This window comes from Notamacropus eugenii, chromosome 4, assembly GCF_028372415.1.
Source record: "Notamacropus eugenii isolate mMacEug1 chromosome 4, mMacEug1.pri_v2, whole genome shotgun sequence".
NCBI classification, from domain to species: domain Eukaryota; kingdom Metazoa; phylum Chordata; class Mammalia; order Diprotodontia; family Macropodidae; genus Notamacropus; species Notamacropus eugenii.
In genome coordinates this window covers 99771208-99791780 of record NC_092875.1, presented here as the reverse complement: position 1 = coordinate 99791780, position 20573 = coordinate 99771208, and the positions used below count along the sequence as shown (strand labels likewise).

At 36.9% G+C, this 20573-nt stretch overlaps 1 pseudogene; it reads right to left on the bottom strand.

Moving 5' to 3' along the window:
* LOC140502288 (zinc finger matrin-type protein 5 pseudogene) overlaps positions 1–6077 on the bottom strand; it is a 63082-nt pseudogene extending 57005 nt beyond the window's left edge.
* Positions 6078–20573: the final 14496 nt, after the last annotated feature.

Here is a 20573-nt window from a genome sequence, read left to right as displayed (position 1 = left end):
AAAAAAAATGCTCTAAATCACTATTGATTAGAGAGATGCGAAACTCTGAGGTATCACATTATACCACACCTATCAGATTGACTAATATGACAAAACAGGAAAATGATAAATGTAGGAGAAGATGTGGGAAAGTTGAAACACACACATTGTTGGTGGAGCTGTGAACTGATCCAACCATTCTGGAAAGCAATTTGAAACTATGCCCAAAGGGCTATAAAAATGTGCATTCCCTTTGACCAGCAATATCACTTCTAGGGTTGTTTCCCAAAGAGATCATTAAAAAAGGACCCACATGTATAAAATTATTTACAGCAGCTCTTTTTGTGGAGGCCAAGAACTAGAAATCAAAGGAATACCCATCAATTGGAGAATGGCTGAATAAGTTGTAGTACATGAATATAATGGAATACTATTGTGGTATAAGAAATGAACCAGGAAAACAATGTATACAGTAACAGCAACAGTGCTCAAGGATTGATTTTGATAGACTTAGCCCTTCTCAGCAAAGTTAGAAGCTAAAACTTTTCCAAAGGAATCATGATGCAAAATGCTATCCACATTCAAAGAAAGAACTGTGGAGTTGGATAGCAAAGTGAAACAGGCTCTTATCTCTTTTATTTTGTTTCTCATGGTTTTTCCCATTCATTATAATTCTTCTACACCATATGACTAACATGAAAATGTGTTTAATAGGAATGTATGTGTAGACGCTACATCAAATTGCCTACCAGGATTCCTTGGAGGTGGGAGGGAGGGAGAGAAGATTTTAAACTCATGCAAGTGAATATTGAAAACTGAAAATAAATAAATTAAATATTTTGATAAAAACTTAAATAAAATGAGTGGAAATCATTCTCTCCTTTTGACTCTTGATTGTTAAGAAGATGAACTTTGAGGCATAAAATTAGAATCTTGCACAGAAAACAACCCCTCTCAAAGTCATATCTCCATTCTTGCACTCACTGTGCATCATGTTTAGAATGAAATCCTGCCCCAAACTCTGCCTTTTGTATTCTCTGACTTACTGTAAGAATTATCAAAGAGTCCTAAGAGGGGCTCTCTTATGTTATCATGAATTTAAATGATTATGAAGAATTAGCCACTCTGGTGAGATTACCTGCATGAACAAGAGTAACTACGAATTGTTCATGTGACTTATAATCCAACTCTGTTATGGTCATAGACTCAACTGTTAATTACAAGACAAGATTAAGATCAATTTGGTCATTTACTCCAGAACTATAATATCAGTAGCATCCAAACTACAGAAGGAAGAGAATTAAGCAGATTGTGCTCAGCCAATCCAGGAGTGCAGAAAGTGTTCTGGCACAAAATCGAGAATTAGAGCATGAGGCTGGCAATATGATCAAACAGAAATAAATGCCTAGCACGATGGATATTTACTTCAGCACTATAATTAGCACAAAACAAAGTCCAAAATCTCCATGAAACACTCTTGAAGAAGTACATCCTGAATCCAGAAGAATGCAAGTTTAATTTCAAAACATTTGCGGCAAAAGAATAACTCCCAGCTCTTGAAAGTCCATTTGCTGGTATCTTCAAGATATTCTTCTTAAATTTTATAGAACTTTTCTTTTGGACTACTTGTAGAGACTGGAATCTACCTTTCCAGTTGATATACTTGGTTTCAATATTTGCCTCTGCTATACCAGGGTTGCTGCATATTTTGTTGGAACAAAAAATTAGAGAAAAAAGAGGTGCCTATTCATTAGGTAGGAAGCTATGTCTGTCCTTTGTTCTTGAAGAGGACCATGACATCAATATGATGACATGACTTGTAGTTGACTTTGAATTGAGCGAGGGAGGGCTGTATAAGGTCACCAACCTTACTTTCTTCTCTTGAACCATCTTGGTCCAGTGGCCTGATATTCATCAGGACTTACTGGAGATGGCCCAGGATGCAATGTGAGGCCCTGGCCCTTTCAGACTAAAGTCTTGTCACATTCTCACTTTGAGTGAGATACACCCACTCAATGAATAGGCTTCTTGAAGTAGTTACTCAAGAGATGGCCCCTTTAATAAAAAAAAAAAAAATCTAACTGGGAGGGGAAGATCCTCAGGGTTCTTGGGTAAAAGAAAAACAATTATTGTTTAGTAATTACTATTACTCTGTGCTAGGTGGGTAGAGACTTGCTGTCCGGTGTTTGAGCTCCGGAGTGAATTGGGTTTAAGGCTTGATCTTTGAGCAAGAAATGTAGCCAGTAAACCCAGAGGAAAAAAGATAGCTTTTGGTCATGGAGTGTACCTTCCCCTGAGTAGAACATTGGAGGAGCAGGAGGAGGAGAAGGAGGAGGTAGAGGAGGAGGAGGAGGACAGCTGCTACTCACTCACAGGTTGTGTTTGTTCCTTGTTCTCAAAGAGGACCACTACATCAGTACGATGACATGACTTGCAGTTGACTTTGATTTGAGTACGGGAGAACTGTGCAAGATCACCAACCTCACTTTCTTCTCCTGAGGTGACAAACTAGAAGTGCCAATGAGTCATGACCAATAGGTGAATTTGATTTCCTTGACTATACTTAACTGTAAAATTTAAGGGCTTTATAATTGATTTTTCTTTTTTTTTTTTTTTTGTTAAGAGAAATTAGGAAATGTAAGAGAAACAAAACATAAAGAAAGAAAAATAATATATATGTTATATGTGTATATATGTATGGGTGTATACGTATACACAAACACCCATACATATGCATGTGTACACACATATGTGTATATACATACACTCATACACACATATATAATTAAACAAGGGAACAGAAGGAGATTTAAAAAGAAACATGGACAAGCAGGTCAGAGTTGATAATGACATGTTAAATTTAGCATGGGACAACAACAATGAAAACAGAATTTTATGGTTTCATATAAAAACTTTAAAAAATTTTTTTCTTTGTATATTGAAATATTTGTTATTTTTTTATCAAGCTCACAGTAAACTATGAATTTTCTTTTAACAGATCCAACTTAAACACAACCTTATATAAGACCATTCTATGAAGTTTTCTTTATTTGCTTTGTATGTTTTTTTAAATAAGATTTATATATACCTGTTTGTGTTTTTTCTATTAGAATATAAAAATGAAGAACTTATCAAAATCAAATTAATTAATTAATTAATTGAATTTTAAAATCTGTTATCTGTTGAGGACAGGTAAATTTGGAGAGAGAGAGAGAGAGAGAGAGAGAGAGAGAGAGAGAGAGAGAGGTAGATAGCCAGATAGATGATAAATAGGTAGATCGATACATAGATGGATGAATGGATAGGTAGATGATAAATTTCTATCCTTAGCACTGAACACAGAGACTAGAACACAATAGGCCTTTAATAAATGCTGATGGCTTTGCATCTACCCACTTAGAATCCCTGACTTCCAATCAAGCTCATTTAAGCACCACCACCTACATAATATCTTTCCCAGTTTTTAGCTTTTTTTTTTTGTCTCTTGGGAATTAATTTGTTTTACTTTTTTGATGCAGTACATTCACTCTTCTGTATATATCCTGCTGTAAACCCCATAAGTAGAATATGATCTTTCAGACAGAGTTTTTTGTTCGTTTGTTTACCATTATTATTTCTCTATGTATTTACATTCTTATGCCCTCATTACTAGGGCAGTGCCAGGCACATAATAAGCACTTAAGAGATGCTTATCAAATTGAATTATTATTATCATCCTCACGATAATGACTGCTCTCCTTATTCCTCCAGACCCTAAAGCAAAGGGACTGCATGCTTTATCTGCTGTCAGAGTTAAAGATTTTACAGCAGTCAAAACAATTCCAGGATTAATTTGAGCTACAAAAAGCCTGTTTACATGAATAATCATTACTGAATATGTTTAAATATGAAAAGATTGCTCACAATAGCTGCTTTGTGTTGAAAGCCAATTCATTATACATTGTGAAAAATGAGTCCAGATGCATGTTACAGAGAAATAATCGAGGAGGTATTTTGTGTATGCATGTTTGTGTTTGTGCAAGCAGTATTTTAAATCTATGTATATATATATATACACATATATAGTATGAATATATACACATATACATACACATATACACACTCATATATATGTACATATTTACATGTATATGTATATACACACACATATTATATAATCTTGTATCCCATCTGCTTGGAACAATAGGTTGTAATTTGGTTAAGCTTTGAATGTTGTGAAATTATTAACACCAGATGTTCATCTCTTGGAGTACCCTAAACACAAGGCCTGCTGCTAATGAAAATGAAAATGTTAACAATTACATGTCCATGCTCTGTGGATTAAGAATCTCATCAAAAATAGCCTGCACTGTCTATGGTTTATGCATTAATGCTTTTCCAGAGAGAGGCATTGCATAACGTCGATTTTGTTTTGCTGGAGGCAAAGAGCAAATGTATTCTCAATTCAGGCATTGCAAGCCAATCCAGGTTGTGTCAAAAGAAAAATAATCTTTATAAATGACAGCGTAACGAAAAAGTCACACTGTACTAATGCTTTTAAGGATTTTAAAGATGATCTAGTCCTATTCTCTCACTTGACAGAGGAGAATACTGAAGGACCGAGGAATTAAGTTCCTTAAATGAAGTCATTTGTTGGATGGCATCATGATTCAGGTGATCGATTTGGAATAAAAATTTCCGGGTTCAAATCCCATCTGTGGCACTTAATCCTTTTATGTTAAGGGAAAAATTGCTTAACTCTTTCTGCCTCACTTCCCTAATTTATAAAATGATATATTAATATTTGATAAAATGATATATTAATAACCACTTATGAGGTTGTTATGAATAACAGATGAGATAACATTGTAAAATGTTTTTCAAACCTTTGAGTGTTAAATAAATGCTGGCTGTTTTTGTTGTCAACACCCTGTGATTCTTATCAACATCAGAGACGAGAATAGAAATTGATCCAGGATTAGAGCCTTGAGAGACCTTAGAAGTGATTAAGTTCAAACACCACATTCTACAAAAGGGGAAACAGGCCAAAATAACAGAAATGACTTCATTACATTCATACAGTAGCAGATCTAGAAACTAGAACCCACATCACCTAATTCCTAAGTCCAGTGTTCTTTCCATTGTACTTTATAGGTCACCCTCAAAGTACCTCCAGATAATTATTTTTATTTGGCTTTTATCCAAACCCTATAAACTGAGTAGGTGAGTGACTGGTATCCAGATTGAATGGAACAGGAAGCCAATGTTTGACTTTCACAGAGAAAAATAGTGAATGAAGTCTGCAAAGAACATGAGATCTGAATATAGAAGACATGAATTCAAATCCCAGCTCTGTTAATGCTTATGTGACTTTAGACATTCTTTTTTAGTTTCCTTTTTCCTCCCCAGTAAAATGAAAGGATTAGAAGAGATGATTTCTAAGGGGCCTTCCATTTTAATTCCTGTTCTAATTGTCAGGCTAGTACTAGTACTCCAGCGTCATGATGTTATTCTGGAATATTTTGCTGCTTCCCTACATGCTTTGGGATTAATGGTATTCCATAAATTGAAATTTCTGATTTAATTTTCCTAATACAAAGTTATGCTCTACATAGAACATGTACCTGACCTGAATATTGAGATTAAAATTGGTGAAAATTTTCAGATCCTTGATGTCACAGGCACACCTCAAAATGAAGGAAATTAACTCACTTTGTGCCTTAGTACTGATGATGTTTTAAGGACAATAATGGTGCATTTACATATAATTCAAGAATCATCTCCTGGTGCAAAAAATTCTACTCTCCTAGATTGGTAATGACACAGCTGACAAATTAGGACCATCTGCTGAGAATTTCTGCATTTTGTTTTATTTTGTCTTGTTTTTCTTTTACATTTGATTGATATATTTGGATGGAATAATGCCACTGTTCAGATAGGTAGTGTAGGAATACAATTGGAAATAACAACAATTAAATTATAAGCAAAGGGGAGGGTAATCTTGGCTTCCTGTGGCTAACTTACTGTTTTATAAGACCTATGCTATAGAGTATGATATCACTCCCACTACCATCTCTAAAAACATCACCTTCATCATCACCATCATCATCATCATCCATTTCATCTATTACCACTTGAAAGCATGACTATTCTGAGATAAGAGATTTGAGTCAATATGTTAGTTCTTCCATTTGCTACCTAAATGATTTTGAGCAAGATTCTTTTATTTTTCTCCTTTTAGGTCTGATTTACTTCACTTGTAAAAACTGGGTATGGGCTAATTAGATAAGGGGATCTCTAACATTCTTTTCCAGTACTTAATTCCATGATTTCATGAATTCAAATGTCAAATTCAATGTCAAATTTCTAGGAATGATTTCTTAAAATGGTCTTCACCTAGAAAATGCAGTCTATCACTAGGCCAATACATGATACCTTTCCACCTAGTTAGAATCTCCCAGAGTTGGTGTTTAATTTGACAGAATCTTAAATGAGCGTAAGATCAACTCCTATAATGATACAGGTCCGAGGAGTAAATGAAATAGTCTACATTGATGGGTCATGGGGTCATAAATCTAGATCTCAGAAGCCACCAAGTCCAACTCTCTCATATTACAGATGGACAAGTCCAGGGTTAAGTAATTTACTCAAGTTTGTATAGGTAGAAAGTATCAGAGGTGGGATTTGAATTCTTAATGCAAAGGCAGAACTTGTTCTACTATGGTTTCTTCCTAACAGGCAGAAGTTGGAGAACTACTTTTTGAATAGATTATAGTAGAGTGTTCCTTTTTGGTCTTGGTTGGACTAGATTTTCTCTCAGGACCTATCCACCTCATACATTTAGTGATTATGCATTTCTGAGTACATTGATAACACTACTTATATTTGAACAGATTTTATAATTTGGTTAGAGGGGAGAACACAATTCTTAAATGACTTACTACAAAGTCTTTAAATATCATAATTACTATTGCCAAATAATTCATTACTTTATGGGCAATCTTCTGGCAGTGAGTCTCTCTGTATATATGGGGCTGCTCCCCAGAAAACACTATCTCATCAAGAATCTTTTCAACTTTGTAGGACTTCTCAAAGTTTAGTCCTCTGACTTAGTTTTGGCAAACCCAGGGTTACTTCCCACCCCACAAGGAGGCATGATGATAATGAAACATTAACAAGAGCACAAGTCCTCCACTGAACCATTATTCCAATGCCTCAGTTGTGAAGGTGACCCAGCAAACTCAAAAGTATGGAGAACAGTCCTTGCCAAGTTGACATCCACCAACTTAATGAAACAATGTTGGTCACTAGAAGACTGTAAGGCTTGGAGGGACTGGTTTCAGGAGAACCTGCATGGATTTAATTAATATTCTGTGGAATTAAAAAAAGAATTAATAATAAAAATTATATTAAGTATATCAATTTACAATGTTATAAGTACAAGGGAGTTATAGTAAAAATATTAATTATTTCAGTTTATAATATTAAAAATAAAATCCACTTTCTTCACAACAATCTTATGAGAACATAAGAGTATTATAGTCCTCATTTGAGAGACGAAGAAACAGAGGTTTGTAAATATTAAATTCCTTACCTAAAATCAATCAACTAGTTATATGACTGGAACCAAAGCCTTATGGTTTCCAATCTAGTGATCTGTTTCATTTTAAACCTGTTCCTTATTTGTTAAGTAAGTGGGTTGAATTTAGATAATAGTTTTGTCAGAATGTATAACATTCTACATCCTATAGTATAATATTTTTTCTTCCAAGGTCCTTTTAAGTTCCAATACTCTCTGATTTATGGACCTTCTAATTCTCCTCTACTGGGCTTTATTCTTTAAGATTCCATTCATTTCTAACATTTTGTGATTTTGTAAGTTTCTTTTTTTGTCATTTAGGTAGTGCCCTAATCTCAATATCGAGATCACTAAATTCATCAATAAGTTTTTAGTAAGTGATTCCCACGCACCAGGCATATACTGGGCTAGTTGTTTGGAGTACAAACATCTAAATGAAAGAGTCCCTGTTCTCAAAGACTTTAAAATCTATCAGAGGAGAGATAGCATACATACAAGATAATTTACTTGTGGAGCCAATAATAACTATGGGGTATTAGAAAGGACTCATGAAATGGGTGGAATTTGAACTAAGCTTGGAAGAAAATTAGGAATTCTAAGAGGCAGAGATGTGGAAGGAGTGAATTCCAAGAAACAGGAAAGTCTGTGATAAGGCACAAAGACAGACTATGGAATGGTTCATGTGGGGAACATGAAGATGACCAGTTTAGTTGAAAAATTAAGTAAGAGAAAGCAATAATAATCAGTAGGTTGGTGCAAGGTTGCAAAGAACTTTAAATTTCCAAAAAGAAAAATTTGCATTTGATCCAAAATAAAGGAATAGGAAAAAAATAAAATCATGTCAAAAATTAGGAGCTAATTTAGAATAATAGTAATAGTATGTTTAACTTTTTAGTTTTGTAGAGGGTTTTGCATTTGTTACCTAATTTGATGATCACAACTATCCAGAGAGATAATGCCTATTATCATTCTCACTTGTCAGATTAGGAAATTAAGGGAGTATTTGAGTGACCACTCTGGGGTCACACAACTGGGAAATATTTGAGGCATTAATAGAAGTAAATTCTTCCTGACTCAAAAATCAGTACTCTATCCCCTGTGTGGGAGATATGAAACTTCTCTAGTCAGAAGAGTTGGATTTGAATAATGTCTCTTCTTACTATATTGGGAGTTAAGCAGAGGTGTACAGGAGACAGCTCAGCCAATTGTTAAATAATCAGTGTGGGCATTAACAACTTGGAAATCAGCAAATGTGACAAATGGGGGCTTGATTCATTGTTGTAGTGATTGTCTAGACTGAAAGTTAGGAAGAAAAAGTAAAAATGTATCTGGCTTACATTTTTGTTTTCAGACAATCAGTTGTTAATTTTTTTTTATCAGCATGCCTCAGGAGTTAGGTCACCCATGCCAATATCAGATTCTTCAGCTGTTACTGTGATTAACATAGACTCTTTGAATCATAGAAAAGTAGAACAGGAAAGAACATAAAATGTTATGAAAGAAATCTCCGTAGAGTATTATGAGAAATCGCTTGAAGAAACTTTTAACATAGAACAAACATGAAGGTGTAGAATACAGATTCTTAGATTTGAAAAGGATGTTACAGCATAGTGCATAGAATATTAAGACATAGAACCTTACAAAATATGGAAAGTTAGATTAAATGCTAATAGCAGTAATATGATTTGTTTTTATACAACATTTAGGTAGTACTTACTACATGCCTTGCATTGTGTTAAGTGCTTTACATTTATTATCTCATTTGATCCTCACAACAACCCTGGGGTTTAGGTGCTATTATTATCCCATTTTTACAGATGAAAAAAATACTAAGGCAAAAAATAAATTACTTGCCCATGGTCACATAGCTGGTAAGTATATAAGGCTGGATTTGAACTCAAACCTTCCTGACTCCTGACCTGACACTCTATCCACTGCATCACCTAGCTTAATGATTACATGTGTCAATTACATCATTTCACAGATGAGGAATCCACAGCTCACAGAGGAAAATGACTTTGCTTAGTTTTTATAAGGATGAAACATGATAATGTTATGAAAACACCTAATTAAATTACAAAGCATGTTGCAAAAGCGAGGTATTTTTCTTTCTTTAAAACTGGAGAGAAGTCACAAAAATTCTTCCTATTATTGGTTTTCATCTCTCCTTGGGGCAAGAAAAAAACTGATTTCAGGGTCTCTTCTTTGGCTTTTGTTCTCCTTATAGCACCTGAATAAAAACATTCTTTTCTACTGACAGGAGGAAAAAGTCTTCATTGGTTGCCTGATCTGTCTGAAATCACACAGAGGCAGTTGGAAAGTCAGAATTGCCACAGCCTCTGGCAAGATCATTTCTTATCGCTGAGAACCTGCTCCACCCCATGCAGGGAGAAAAAAAAAAAAATGTATATATATATATAAATAAATCTGTTCCTGCTTCTCCCTGCTTCTCCTCTCAGGGTGGAAAAAACACAAAATGAAGCTGGAAACACTGTATTATGAATGGAAAAATACAGCAAGTTGTATAGGGATCTCAGGAAGAGCTGGGAAGGTGTATGGAGGCACTCCTGTGGTCCTAGCTGTAAGTACAGTGACAAGTAGTAACCCATAGCCTATGACTTAAGAAATGCCATTAAGTCCCAGATTCCCTGAAATGTCTTCCCTATTCCTATAGCACATGACCAAACACTTGAAGCAGGTATCAACCTCCCATGACTGCTGACCGGTGGAGTCACGCTCATTTTCTGACCCAAGGTCCCCAAAAAACTAGAGGAGGGGTCCAGAGACATTGCAGGGTTGTAGCTATCGCTGATGCTGTGACCTGGAGTTGTGATCAGCTGGCCCTTTAGTGTTTTTGGTGCTATTTGACACTTGGAAACAATATGATACACAAGACCTTTCCAGGGACATGGGGATACACAAAGGCTTGAAAGGATATCTACATATGTACCTAGACTTCCAGGAGTCCCACATTGCTGTACAATGGGGTCTCACCTGTATCCCTTTCTCTCCTTCCTTCTTAAATACTCAACTTGATGTTTCTGATATATGAGCCAATTTAGAAACATCCATCCCCATGTCTGAACTTCTTTTTTTTTTTTTTTTGCCTGCCTAAAGCTAGTCTCAAAATAGAAGAGATGAATGCCCTCACTGAGACTATTAGCAATAGGTGCTATCACCCTGCTCTCCTCAGAGCTTAGAGGAACACAGGTGCTGACTGAAGCAAGGTCTGGATAAAATGTATGTTACTGGAGAATGGAGATACAATTGTCAACATCTTTTCACCTTTTAGTATAGCAATGTTCCACGTAAAAGTCGTGGCCTTCATATACCTTTCCTTGCTTACTTCTTATTACTCTGCTTAAGTCATTCATTGAGTTTATAATCTAATAAATGTAATGAAACTGCCTAAAAAGACAATTATAATGTAAATGAAAATATAAGGGCCACGAGAACGGGAAAAAGAAAGTTTTATGAGATGATTCAATTAAATAAAGCAAGCATGTATTCCGGACTTGCTGTTGTTTCTATGGTACTAATGGGAAAGGAAAGCAAAGGAATGGAAAGGAAAGGAAAGGAAAGGAAAGGAAAGGAAAGGAAAGGAAAGGAAAGGAAAGGAAAGGAAAGGAAAGGAAAGGAAAGGAAAGGAAAGGAAAGGAAAGGAAAGGAAAGGAAAGGAAAGGAAAGGAAAGGAAAGGAAAGGAAAAGAAAGGAAAGGAAAGGAAAGGAAATATTATACTCTAAGATTAGTCAAGGATGGATACTTTGATTTGGAAATTTTAGAAAAGGTGAATAATCCTGAGCCGAAGGAACAAAGACAAAGTTCTACCGATTTTGGGTGGAGAGCTTAAGGAAAGTATACCTGGAGCTTTTTTTGAAATGGTGTTTAGAGATAGGCTGTGGATAATCTGGACAACAAGGTCCGAAGGGAAAATAAAATGTTCCTGTATAAGGATAAGAACACTGGACAGTCAGTATAAATGTTAAATCTAACCAGTAGATTGTAAGAATTTCCTCTCTCCCTTGCTCTCCTCCCTCCATACTCCTTTCCTTTCCTTTCCTTTCCTTTCCTTTCCTTTCCTTTCCTTTCCTTTCCTTTCCTTTCCTTTCCTTTCCTTTCCTTTCCTTTCCTTTCCTTTCCTTTCCTTTCCTTTCCTTTCCTTTCCTTTCCTTTCCTTTCCTTTCCTTTCCTTTCCTTTCCTTTCCATCTCTAGAGTGAGTTAGCTTCCATAATTTGTTATTTTGAGAGGTTTATAATCCAAATGTCATCATAAGACAGATACATACACACACGCACACTCACACCAATGCATATTCATTGTGTCAATAAACATTTATCAAATGCCTACTATGTGCTGTGGGGGTGGGTACAAACAAAGACAACAGAAGATCCCTGCCCTTATGGAGGTCACAATTTGATTTAAGATAAACATGCAACAACTATGTACAAACAATCTATATATAAGACAAATTGGACAAGAAAAAAGGAAAAGGTATTAGAATTAAGGGGTGATTGGAAAAGGCTCTCTAAAAGGATCCAGCTTTTAGCTGGAAATTGAAAGAAATCAGGGAAGTCAGCAGGCAGAGGGAAAGAATTCTGGGGAGGGATGATAAGTTAGGGAAAATGTCTGGCATTGAGAGATAGAATGATTGTTTCTGGTACAGGAGGAAGAATAGTGTTATTGATTTGCAGAGAGAATGGTGGTATATAATATATAAGAGGACTAGAAAGGTATGTGTGTGTCTACTGGGGTAGGGCAGTTCAAGATTGTGAAGGGCTTTGAATGTCAAACAGAATATTTTACATTTTATGCTGAAAGTATCAGGGAGCCACTGTAGTTTACTTAGTAAGGGGGTAAAATGGTCAGTCTTGCATTTTAGGGAGTGGAGGATGGACTGTGGACTCTAGTAGGCTATCTCTTGCAGCACGGAGAGGAAACAACAGGCTATTACAATAGTCCAAGTGTGATGTGGGCCTATAGTTGGGTAATTGTAATGTGACAGAATGGGGGCATGTACAAGAGATGTTACAAAATTCAAATCAACAAGCTTTGGCAAAGATTAGAAATGGAGAGGGAAGGAATTACAATGGAGTTAAACATGATGCCTAGGTTTGTGAGGGACAACTAGGTGGTACAGTGGATAGGATGCTGGGTCTGGTGTCAGGAATACTCATATTCCCAAGTTCAAATCTGGTCTCAGATACTTACTTGCTATATGACCTTAGCAATGTCACTTTACCCTATTGCCTCAATTTCCTCATCTGTAATGTGAACTAGAGAAGAAAATGGCAAAGCACTCCATTATATTTGTTAAGAAAACATCAAAGGGGTTCATGAAGAGTTGAATGTAACTGAACAGCAATAGTTGGATTTTGAGCCTGAGGAACTAGGAAGATGATAATGTTCTTAACAGAAATCGTGAAGTTAAGAGGTGGGGAAAGATTATGGGAAAAGATAATAAGTTCAGTTTTAGATATGTTCAGTTTCAGATGTCTATAGGACATCCATTTGGAGATCTCTACTAGGTAGTTGTATATGTAAGACTGAGGGTCAACAGAGATATCAGAATCTTCAGCATAAAAATGGAAATTAAGTGGGATCTAATATGGCCAAATGAAGTAATATATTGAGAGAAAAGAAGAGGGCCCAGAATAAAGTCCTGTGGGGACAAACATGGTTAGTAGATGTGATCTGAATGAGAATCCAGCAAAGAACAGTAAGAAGGAGTGATCTAGTGAATAGGCAGAACCCAGGAGAGGGCAATATTCTGAAACAGAGAGAAAAGGATATCAAGAGAGTGTCAAAATATGTGTTCGTCCTTCATTACCAAAGAAGTCTATGCCATCAGAGAAATGATGACATGACTTGCACTTGACTTTGTTTTGAGTTAGGGAGGGCTGTGCATGTCACCAGCCTCAGTACTCCTCCAGACCCATCTGAATCTAGTGACCAGATATTCCTCTGAATGACTGGAGATGACCCAGGATGCACTGGGAGACTTTGGGCCCTTTAGGCCCAGGACTTTTCAGGTATTCCCTTAGTGTGAGACAATGCCCATTCATTGAATAGGCCTGTTTAAGAAGTAACCAGGGCATGGCCCCTTTAACGAGGTCAAGAAAAAGAAAGACATGAGGTTGGGTGGGAAACAGCCACAGTTACTATTGATAATGACTCCAAAGCTAGGAGGGTCAAGAGGAGCCCTTAAGCAAATTATGTAGAGAGGACAAGAAGGATGAGGACTGACAAGAGGCCACTAGATTTGGCAATTAGGAAATCAATGGTAACTGGAGAAAACAGTTTGGTTGAACAGTGAGATCAAAAGCTAGATTCTACAGTTAAGAAGAGAGTGACAGGAAAGTAGAGTTGTAAATAGCTTTCTCAAAGATATAAGGCAAAAAAAAAAAAAAGGGAAAAGAGATATATGACTGCCAGATGGGAAGGATGGATCAAATGAAGGCTTTTGTGGATAGGGAAGACAAGGTCATGTAGGTAGGCTGTGTAGGAGGTGTTACCAGTCAGTGGACAGGGAGGGATTGGAAATGTGGCAAAGTGAGATGCAAAAGGGGGAAATATAATAGAGAATAAGAGATGGAATGGGATCACTTGTCCTTATTCAGAAATTTGCTTTAGAAAGGAAAAGGGCCATCTTTTGGTATGAAATAGGTTAAGTAGGAGGTAGCATCAAAAGCATGTGAGTGATATGAGATGAGGAGGAGGAGAAAAGAGGGAGTTCACAGTGAATGTCCTCATTTTTTCAGTAAAGCATGAGGCAAGGTTCTCAGCAGAGAGGGTGAGGAGAGAGAGAATATTTGGATTTTGAGGAGGGATGAAAAGAGCTGCTGTGTAAGTGGGACAGTGAATTAATTAACTATAAAATGATTATTTAGCAGCAGTGAGGGCCCAGTTGAGGTTATGAAACATAAATTTATAGTGGATCCAGTCAGTATACTTTTCTGTTTTTCTCTAGTTTAATTCAACAGTACATGTATAAAAGACAACGAAGCAGGGGTGGGAGGGATCCATGCCTGAGGCTTGATGGGATGAAATCAGTGATCTGACAAAGGACATCAAGGGAATTATTCAAGAGAAGAAAACAGTGTTGAGGTAAATTGGTTTACCAAAGGGTCTAGATGAGGAAAGGAGAAGTATGGTACAAGGGTGATAATCTCAGAAAGAACAAGATTTTAGATAAAAAATGTAGATGAACAAGTTTGGGTTTGTTAGGCAGACAGAGGTGGGAACAACATTAGATTGAGATCAGACAAAGGAATTTCAGCTTATGAACACTGAAGCATTTATAAATGGTAACAAGATCAAGGGTATGAACAACTTTTCATGTGGTTGAGGTGGGGTAGAGGAGTAGGTGATGTAAAATTCACAAGATGAGATGTTGCAAGGGTTCAAATTTCCTAGTGAGTACTAAGATATGCAATATTGATGGAAAATCAATAAATCTGGTGGTAAAGAAAGGGAAGCAGAGATCAGTGGCCATCTGGTATATTTTTCTAGTTTTGAACCACACATTTTTCTTTTTTTTTAAATTAATTTATTTAATTTTTAATATTCATTTTCACAAAATTTTGGGTTCCAAATTTTCTCCCCATTTGTCCCCTCCCCCACCCCAAAACACTGAGCATTCCAATTGCCCTTATCACCAGTCTGCCCTCTCTTCTACCATCCCTCCCTTCCCTTGTCCCCATCTTCTCTTTTGTCCTGTAGGGCCAGATAACTTTCTATACCCCTTTACCTGTATTTCTTATTTCCTAGTAGCAAGAACAGTACTGGACACTTGTTCCTAAGACTTTGAGTTCTAACTTCTCTTCATCCCTCCCTCCCCACCCATTCCCTTTGGAAGACAAGTAATTCAATATAGGCCATATCTGTGTAGTTTTGCAAATGACTTCCATAATAGTTGTGTTGTGTAAGACTAACTATATTTCCCTCCATCCTATCCTGCCCCCCATTGCTTCTGTTCTCTCTTTGGATCCTATCCCTCCCCAAGAGTGCTGACTTCAAAGTGCTCCCTCCTCCCATTGCCCTCCCTTCCATCCTACCCCCCACCCTGCTTATCCCCTTCTCCCCCACTTTCCTGTATTGTAAGACAGGTTTTCATACCAAAATGAGTGTGCATTTTATTTCTTCCTTTAGTGGAATGTGATGAGAGTAAACTTCATGTTTTTCTCTCACCTCTCTTCTTTTTCCCTCCAGTGAAAAGTCTTTTGTTTGCCTCTTTTATGAGAGATAATTTGCCCCATTCCATTTCTCCTTTTCTCCTCCCAATATATTTCTCTCTCACCGCTTGATTTCATTTTCTAAAGATATGATCCCATTCTATTCAATTCACTCTGTGCTCTCTGTCTCTGTGTGCGTGTGCGTGTGTGTATGTGTAATCCCACCCACTACTCAGATACTGAAAAGTTTCAAGAGTTACAAATATTTTCTTTCCATGTAGGAATGTAAACAGTTCAACTTTGGTAAGTCCCTTATGACCTCTCTTTGCTGTTTACCTTTTCATGCTTCTCTTCATTCTTGTGTTTGAAAGTCAAATTTTCTTTTTAGCTCTGGTCTTTTCATCAAGAATGCTTGAAAGTCCCCAATTTCGTTGAAAGACCATTTTTTCCCCTGAAGTATTATACTCACTTTTGCTGGGTAGGTGATTCTTGGTTTTAGTCCTAGTTCCTTTGACTTCTGGAGTATCGTATTCCACACCATTCAATCCCTTAATGTAGAAGCTGCTAGATCTTGTGTTATCCTGATTGTATTTCCACAATACTTGAATTGTTTCTTTCTAGCTGCTTGCAATATTTTCTCCTTGACCTGGGAACTCTGGAATTTGGCCACAATGTCCCTAGTAGTTTCTCTTTTTGGATCTCTTTCAGGAGGTGATCAGTGGATTCCTTGCATACTTATTTTGCCCTCTGGTTCTAGAATCTCAGGGCACTTTTCCTTGATAATTTCAGGAAAGATGATGTCTAGGCTCTTTTTTTGATCATGGCTTTCAGGTAGGCCCATAATTTTTAAATTTTCTCTCCTGGATCTATTTTCCAGGTCAGTTGTTTTTCCAGTGAGATATCTTACATTTTCTTCCATTTTTTCATTCTTTTGGTTTTGTTTTGTGATTTCTTGGTTTCTCATAAAGTGATTGGCCTCCATCTGTTCCATTCTAATTTTGAAAGAACTATTTTCTTCAGTGAACTTTTGAACCTCCTTTTCCATTTGGCTAATTCTGCTTTTGAAAGCATTCTTCTCCTCATTGGCTTTTTGAACCTCTTTTGCCAATTGAGTTAGCCTATTTTTCAAGGTGTTATTTTCTTCAGCATTTTTTTGCGTCTCCTTTAGCAAGGTGATGACCTGCTTTTCATGCTTTTCTTTCATCTCTCTCATTTCTCTTCCCAGTTTTTCCTCCACCTCTCCTACTTGATTTTCAAAATCCTTTTTGAGCTCTTCCATTGCTTGAGCCCATGGTATATTTAATTTGGATGTGTGGGATACAGAAGCCTTGACTTCTGTGTTTTTCCCTGATGGTAAGCATTGTCCTTCCTCATCCAAAAGGAAGGGAGGAATTATCTGTTCACCAAGAAAGTAACCTTCTATAGTCTTATTTTTTTCCCTTTTCTGGGCATTTTCCCAGCCAGTGACTTGACTTTTGAGTTTCCTCTCCACACTCATCTGTCCTCCAGATCCGCCCAGCCAGTGCTTGGAGTCTGAGATTCAAATGCTGCTTCCCAGCCTCAGGGCTTTGGGTGGGTGCAGGGCTGCTATTCAGTGTGAGATTAAGTTCAGGTGCTCAGGTGGGGGCAGAGCCGCCTCATGGGGCTCAGTTCCCTCAGGGAGTTTATGCGGAGACCTTCAACAATGGATCTGAGCTCCTGCCTACTTTGGGAGCCCTTGTCCACTGCCACCCCGCTGCTGCCTCCTGAGGGGGCCTGAGTTATAGGGACTCCCCACTCTCCTCTCAACCAGCCAAAGAGACCCTCTCACCGACCCTTGTCACCTGTGGGTGGAGGGACCTGGGTGACTGCTGGAGATTCTGTCCCTGAAGCCTGATTGGATCTGCTCCTCTCAGTGCTGCATGGCCAAGGCAGGGCTGGGCTCTGCTCCGGGTCTGTTGCATGAAGGACCTTTCGCGTCACATTTTCAGGTCTCTCTGGAATGGAAATCTTGTCCACTCCATTGTTCTGTGGCTTCTGCTGCTCCAGAATTTGTTGAGAGTTCTTCTTTACAGATATTTTATTGGCTGTGGGTTCGGAGCTAGCGTATATGTGTTTTTCTACTCCGTCATCTTGGCTCCTCCCCCTCTACACATTTTTCTATATACAGAACAACTGGAATGAGAACAGAATAAAATCACAAGGAATACAAAACCATGTGTCTGGGATATTGCTTTGAAATGAAGTTGAACTATATTAGCCCTTACATCCCTTTTAATTTCAAAATGATTTTGTTTCTATTGTACTCTGACTCAGAGATTGCTAAGAAAACTATGGGCTGAATTCATTGGGGAACCTTTCATGAAGAAGGTAGAAGTCATGCTGGATCTTGAATGATGGGCCATATTTGGTGTGGCAGAAAATGATGAAAGTATATGCCAAGTGGAGAGCAAAGGCCACTTTGCCCATTCAGTTGATTTTAGATAACTGGTGATGACATTATTTTTATGGTTCTACTGTCTTCCTCTTTAAGGAAAAAACAGGGAGACCCATGAAAATGTAAGACTATATCATCACTGTCCCCAATAAGGGCCAATGAGACAGGACAATAGAACTGGAAATATTTAATGTTGGAGCTAAAAGTGGCCCTAGAACTTAAAATTTTAGAACTGGAAGAGAACTTAGAACATAAAATGTAAGAACATAGATTATGTGAGCTAGAAAGGACCTGGAAATAAAATTTTAAAGTTGGGGATGATTTTAAAATACAGTATATTAGAAAATACAGGGATAGATTATAAAATATGGTATATTAGAAAATAGAATGACAAATTTGGAATGAACCTAAAACAATGATCAAATTTAACCCCACCATTCATTCTGTTTTACAGATGATGAGAACTGGTCCCAAAATAAAATCTTTTGTCTTTAGAGAAGTATATAATTCCTCTTTCCCAGGACCCTTGATAATATATCACATAAGCAGACACCTTTCCAGAAGTCTAATCACTTCCCACATATGGTAACCTCACAGATTCAAGAAAGATAGTCTGTTTCCCACTGTGTCCTAATATTCTTCAGTCCATGGAACTTGGTTTTGAAGTCACCTCCACATTGATAGAGAAGTATAGTTTTTGATTTTAATTTGTTTTTCATTTCATTCTAGAAATTCATTTTTCTTTAATTCCCTCCATATTCCCATCTGTCATGTTCCTTCCCCATCTAGATATTATGCAAATATCAGTGCACAGTCATTCTCTGTTTTATGCACATGGTTGTTTATGACAACCAAATGCAGTTTCTTGGAAACTGGTTGTGATTCATGTTCTTTTTTTTTCCTCTGAAACTTCACTAGGGCTGCTGGAAATAGAAATTTCATTCTGAGATGTTCTGGAAAAATGAACAAATTAGAGATAAATGATAATCATATTACTGCAACATTAGTGTACTATTATGATACTTCAAGGGTCTCTGTTACTGTCCTTTACTCTGATATCCCTTTCACACCCTACTAAGATCATCTTCAGGAATGACTGTAAGTGAAAAAATACCAAAAATCCTTTTAAAAATCCTTTGTGGTTGAACTTTTCTGTTCATAGTAAGGCTGGTTCCCGGATGATATCAAATTTGTTACTGGGTTCACTTTGGACAGAATCTTATGACCTTCATTTATATGGTCTTACTGTTATAAGGCATCCTAGAGGAGGCCTTCAATAACTGTAAGAATAACAATCTCAATTAAAATAAAAATGGCCATAATTATTAACATTGTTATTGCAACAATTGCACCACCTTTCAATTGCAAACTACTACTACGAAGTGCTTTAGAACATGTATGTATGTGTATTTCTCTTGATAGTTGCAATAATCCTATGTAACAGACAAAGCAGGAATTGATTTCCTCACTTTTCATGAATACTTATAATCATACCTTAAACCAAGTGGTCTTTACCTGGGGTTGGTAAATTTAAAAAAAATATTGTGAAAACTATTTTAATCTAGTTATCTCCCTGTGTAATCTTTCTTAGGGTTTTTTTTTTTTTTATTAAAAGCATGACTTTGAAAAAGAATCTATAGGCTTCACCAGATTTACAATTGGGTTCATGACATATATGTTCATGTGCATGGGTGCATGCTCGCACCCCCCACACACACATATGGTTAAGAACCTCTGATCTAAACTAAACCTCCCTTCCCTGATCACCATTTCCCCATAGTGTGTCGTATGCCCTTAGATGAATGCAAGTTTCTTGAGGCCAAAAACAGCATTCATTTTTGTATCCCTGTGCATAAAATAGTAGCTAAGTTATAGAGGATTTTTGATAAATTTGTGTTAATTATCTGATTGATCTATTTCACATGGAAGAAGAATGAATGAAAGAAGAATGGAGGAGGAAGAGAAGAAGAAAAAGAAGGAGTATGAAGAGAAGGAGGAGAAGGAGAAGAAGGATGAGGAGGAGATGGAGAAGGAAAAGAAGAAAAAGAAGTAGAAGAAAAAGGAGAAAAAGGAGAAGAAGAAGAAGACTTGCTCAAGGTTACACAGGAAGTCAAAGGAGAATAACTTAGGTTGTCTGACTCTCAATCAAGGGAGGTTTTGTCATTTCATTTATCTTATCAATCTGTACTCAAAAACTGTAATCTCCAAACTTTATAGTTTCATAAGGTCATAAATTATAGAATGTAGAGCAGCTAAAGAAACTGAGGTTCAAAGAAAGGAAATTACTTGGCCAAAGTCAAACGGGTATAAGCAGAAAATCTAGATGTAAATCCAGCATGGCACAAGACAAAGAATTCAACATCAGAGCAACTGAGTTTGGTTCAAAGTCAAGTTAATTTATCCTGTATATATCATTTTTTTGTACATATGTGTTATTCATGATATGT